Below are 6,000 nucleotides of genomic sequence, written 5' to 3'. Positions count from 1 at the left end.
AAATCACTGACTGGTTGGACCACATGTACCATGGGATAAAAGGAAACTATCTCCCTTGGACAGATCAATAACAACAATCCGGGTACAGGAAGGTCACAAGTTATGTTTTGTGTGCCCCAGCAGCCTCAGGATGCCTCGAACCACATCACAGAAAGCAAGATATCTGATGCTACTGATCAAGACACATCTATGATCTATGATCTATACTTCTTTCCAATGCCATAGCAAAGGACATGTATTGTTTATTACAAGAAAAACGCTTCAGTTCCTGCAAACCAACTAGTGAGTAGTGTTGACAGCGCCCTTGTAATGCAATGTCTGGACTACTCTAATACAACGTACACAGGGAGATTGAAAAGATTATAAATTATGCTTCCAAACTAATGCCTTCACTTTTGGAAGAGTAAATATCTGAACCCGAACTTATATGGGATCCATGGGCTGTTCAAAATTAACTTTGTGAAAGGATTCATTTTGCGGCTTAAACATAGGTGTGTGGCTATAAATGGCTCTGTAAATTGGACCATGTTGAGCGTAAAGTAAGAAGTGTGGGCTTTATGAGCCCTTTGTCTTTTTGTAATGGATAGTTTGTTTAAAAATAAATACTTTTGGCTATACTGGCCCTAACTTCATAAGTATGTGGATCAGTTAGTCAAAGGGAACTTCAGTTTTTACTCGTTTGATTTTCGGCTCTGGCAGACTGCCTAGGCCTAGGGTAACCAAGCCTGGATCCGTCTCTTGCTTGGTCATAGTCCAGGTGCTGTAAAGTTTCTTTGTGTGTTCTTAATTTTAGTATTAGATTGGTTGCAATTTGCAGTTTTTGTGCCAAAAACGTCACCCTGTGGTATGACTGTGTTTTATGGAGCAAAAATAAATGTACAGGGTAAGTGAGCCTCTGTGGGCGTTTACGCCGCTGTCACCATTTGTTTAGTTCTGGGAGAGTGAAATCTGGCCTAGGCACTGGCTGCGACTGTGTGCACTGACTGTTGAACCGCAATAAAAATCTGTCTGGAAATACTGGAGATTAAAGGAAAAAAACTGGCCAGTCTGGTCCGATTAGTTCCTCGAGGACGATTGATGAGATGTTGGCGTGTACTCAGCACATGCTTGGGATGGGCGGTGTTCAAAAATCTCGAGTGAGTTGTGGCGCTTAGGAGAATGCAAAGCCACAACACATAAAGGCCCACATGCATCAAGCATTTTTGGAGTCGCAAACGGTGCGATTCCTTAAAATCGGCCGTTTGCGATTCCAAAAATGCTTTTTTGGATGCATCAAGCAATTTTAGAAATCGCAACATTTTTGCGATTTCTAAAATTGCGATTGCTTTTAAGAAATCGCAAATTTGCGATTTCTTAAAAGCAATGCATGATTACTTTTGAAATTGCGAATTCGCAATTAGAGGGATAAATTTACCGAGTAGTTGAACCACTCGGTAAATTTGCAAAAAGTGTAATTAACACAGAAAACGCATTTTTAAAGCATTCATGTTACGGACACACATGTCCTTAGGACATGTGTGTGTGCAACATGATGCGAAAAATACATTTCAGGGGTGCAGGGGGGGTTCATTTGAACCCCCCTCACCACCCTTGAAATGCAATCAGGATTTGTGATTTTCAAATTGCGAATTCGCAATTCCCATTCATTCCTATGGGCCTTTGGCCCATAGGAATGAATGGGAATTGCGAATTCGCAATTTGAAAATCGCATTTTTTATGCGATTCGGTAAAAATAGCGTTTCTACCGAATTGCATAAAAAATGAAAAAAATAATCATGCATAGGCTTTTGCGATTTCTAAATTGCGAATCGCTATTTATCGCAATTTAGAAATCGCAAAAGCCGATATTGATGCATGTGGGCCAAAGTGTTTGAGGTTGATGATGGTTGTACTCACTGAAGTGCATGGGTACTTATCTCTAAAACTGTAAGGGCAAAGACCAACGTGAACGGATTTTGCCCCAACACCTCTTGCCTCTAGGGACTCCGCCTGATCCCCCTGCAAACTGTGCACAGCGTAACCTGTTTCCTATGTGTCATCTACTTAGAAGAGACTTTATATGTCTAAACATTTCTAGTTGTCCTTACACTTGCCTATTCACCAAGCTAATTTCTATATTTTAGCCCCACTTAATAAATGTTTTTGGGTAAAACATGTTATTGCAAGTTTTGTGATCAAATCGTCCTTTATCATTCAGTTTATTTGTTTCATTTCTGTATTTCATTTTGTAACTCAAAGTTGTGAGGCCTGAGGCACAAAAACCCTGCTCATGGCACAAATATTTGCTTTCTACTGTAAGGAGGCTCACCCTTTGTGCTCTCACAACCCTCACACCAAAAATAGACTATCTGCAACAGGCCCAGACTGCCCCCGCCCTTGTACTGTTGCCACATTTCTTAGGAAAAAATACTTGCCTTTTGTTTACGTTTTGCTATTCTGGAACAGCCGGGTGAGTGACTTTATGTAAAATGATCAGGATTATGTTGCCGAGTGGCTCTTATCCTCTGTTTTGCTCTAAATATTCAGTGTGACGATTGAGACAGTTCACAAATACTTTTTAACTGATTTCCTTTATGTGTTTGCTGTTTTAAATATATGCCGGATTTCCTTGCCTTTTCCAAAATTTGTATCGGCCTGGATTTAAAAATACAGGCAAGCCCAGTAGAACACTGGGCAGGGGGCAACTCTACACCCCACCAATATTAAAGGGGCAGAAATCAGCTTGCAGTTCATTGTGAACAGTTGCAAATGCTGGGACGGAGGCCTGAATGGCAGCCTTGGCTCCTCCGTTAAGGCGGGGGAGTTTCGCCCCACTGCTCTCTCAGCAGTGAAAACATGGAAAATATAATAATAAAACAGATTATTTTAAAAATAATCCTCACTGAGCTGATTCTAGAGCGGGGCGAACCAGACCATCCTAATGTGCAGCAGCAGGGAGGAGGAGTGGTTGGCACTGCTGCAAGTGCGCATGTCGGTTTGGCCGGCTGCCTTAGGACGGCCAAACCGGCATGCACACTTAGGCCTACATGCATCAACATGGCCATTTGCGATTCCTTATTAGCGAAAAATAAGGAATCGCTAATAAGGAATCGCAAATGGCTATGCATGAAGAAATTGCTAAATAAATTGCGATTTTTAAAAATTCCTTAATTGCGACTCGCAAATTGCGAATCGCAATTAAGGAATAGCTCCCCATTCATTCCTATGGGCCTAGAAACCCATAGGAATGAATGGTAAGACATTCTCAATTTGCGATTAGCAATTTGCGAATCGCAAATTGAGAATGCGATTTCAAGGGTGCAGGGGTGTACAAAGGACACCCTGGTGCACCCCTGAAATCAATCTGTGCACATATGTTGTGCACACACATGCCCTAAGGGCATGTGTGTGCACAACATGAAACTTTGAAAAATGCACAAAAGTGCATTTTTCAAAGTTTTCGCAAATTACCATGAGGTTCAACCTCAAGGAAATTCGCTCCCCCTAAGTGCGAATTCGCTATTTTTAAAGTTTCATGCATTTGAGATTCCTTAAATGCAATCGCAATTTAAGTAATCGCAATTTTGCGATTTCTTAAATTTACGAAAATAACAAAAATTATAATGCATCCCAAAAATTCAAATTGCATTCGCTAACGGCTGATTTTTTGCGAATCGCACCATTTGCGAATGCAATTTGAAAGGATGCATGTGCACCTTAGATCTCTATACCCGAGCTGTGCTGCAAAAGCCAGATGGAGAACAGACACCGGTTCACAGGGCCTGACTAAGAATAGGACACGTTACAATGCAAACATTTACAACGCATACTTTGACAACTCGGTTTTTACATTGCAACATCCATTACAACACATAATTTTACAATGCATGCCATCACAATGCATTTTTAGAAACTAGATTTACAATGCATACCATTACAACGAATACCATTACAATGCAAAATACTTTTAGAGTAACAGTGGGGTGAGTTTTTGGATAGTGTAGGGGTAAAATTACTATTCCCACTCCAGTGAGTGCAACAGTAGGGTAAGTGTTGGATAGTGTAGTGGTAAAAATTACTATTCCCATGTACCCCCAGACCCATACACACCCTAAAACTAAAATAAATCCATTACTTACCTTATAATTCTTTGTAATGGCATGCTTGTAATGGTATGCATTGTAATGGCATGCGTTGTAGTGACATGCGTTGTAATGCCTGCGTTGTAATGGCATGCGATGTAAATGCAATTGCGTTGTAACACTCGCGTTGTAAAGGTAGTGTGTTGTAATGACTGTGTTGTGATGGTTGTTTCCCCCATTGCCATACGTATCCAACAAAACGGCCAGGTTTTAGAGTGCTATCAGAACGGGGACACTGTGAATTTGACATCTGGGAGAGCATGCAGCATGGGCTGCTGTCGTCTCCTGATGCCACTGAGTTGTGCAAGAACAGTGTAAACTGTCATATATTGTCAGCTTACACTCTATTTGTGATTAAGATCTTCGTTCGGTAGGCACCAGCAATTCCATGCTTTGCCTCCACAATAATGTTTGTAAAGAATATGTGAGTACCATTGTTAGATGCTGTAAACTAAGTAACAGCCCTTGGACCCGCTTCACTTCTGACTCGCAGGGGTTTGCAATGCCTGCATTGAGATGCATAATGACAATTACAAATCCGGTCGGCAGGGGAAGGGAAGGCTGACCCTGGGGAGGTTTGATTACCCCTACTAGTGGGGAGTGCTTTTGGTGGGATGGCAGGGAGAGAAGAGGCTGTGCTTGTTGGGCTAGGACCTACTGAGAGTGGAGAGGCTACAAGATGCAAGGAGCCGCCCTGAACGGGGTCCACCTTATTATTACATGTTCATTTCAGATTTGTGACTGCAAGCAACTCTTAACCAGTGCTGAGGATTAACTCAGTGATCTATCATGCCAGTATTGACCTACAAATCAGTGCCAAAGAATGGACAAGGGGCACAGTCAATTTTAGTTTTAATATGATCAGGAATGATGAAGCCACCACTTTGTCGGCGTGCCAATCACTTCTCCATAGAAAAGTGTGCAGTGCTCCTGATTCTTTGGGGACATATTTCTATGGTGGTAAAAGTCAAATCATAGCATGAATTGGAAAGGGACATTACTGTTTTTACAGCATAACATATTGAAGAGTAATCTCCACTGAGGTGCAGTAATTTTACAGTCAAAATGTGCATTATGAAGAGCATATTGAATAGGAGATGTTGTGCATAGAATAGCACTGGACAAGGGCTACTTTTGAGACTGGATAGTCAAAACCGGGGTGAGGTGGGTGTACCAACATGTAATTGGGACAATTTGTTTACACAGGTGTTTCTGTATAACAAAGGTAGATGACAGCAACATATTGCTATAGGTTCTGTACATCTGGGTGCATTGAAGCTCAACTTGATCCAACACTGTTGCACGTTTAGTATTACAAATACTACTATTACGAAGTGAGTTGCCCAAAATCAGACATCTTCTTGGTCATGTGTTGATATCAGCATCAGAAAACCGGGACAGTATTCCATAATGTGCCCTGCAGGTGCAATGGTTGGGTGTGCCAGATGTTTTGTACATTCGAGGAACTTTGGTATTCTAGAAGGAGCCAATGATGCTTCTTTGGCCCCTTCTATAGCACAGATTGTGCTGGCACACATATAGCTCCAGCACAATTCTAAGGGGTGTTTCCTCATTTAGCAGGGCCCAGTGGACTCATGCTCAGTAGAGAAACACATTGCCCCAGGCAGTGCACCACCCCCTCCAAAGGCAACACCTGCATGGGTAGAAAGGGAGTCCTATGAGTCCCATAGACATCACCTTGTAGGAAGGTGCAGTCATGCAATGCAACTGCCAACCGGGGCGATATCTCTACCCCTTTCCAAAGCAATTTGTTACCGCCTGCACTGTTAAGGGAGGACTAGCTGCTTCAAACAGCCGGTCCACCTTTTACTCATGCGCTGCCCCCAGGGCACCACACAAAGTATGTACAAAAGAGAGA

The sequence above is a fragment of the Lissotriton vulgaris genome, unplaced genomic scaffold (genome assembly GCF_964263255.1).
Source record: "Lissotriton vulgaris unplaced genomic scaffold, aLisVul1.2 SCAFFOLD_1655, whole genome shotgun sequence".
NCBI lineage: Eukaryota > Metazoa > Chordata > Amphibia > Caudata > Salamandridae > Lissotriton > Lissotriton vulgaris.
The sequence above is the reverse complement of the archived record's forward strand: the minus strand, read 5'-3'. Positions refer to the sequence as shown.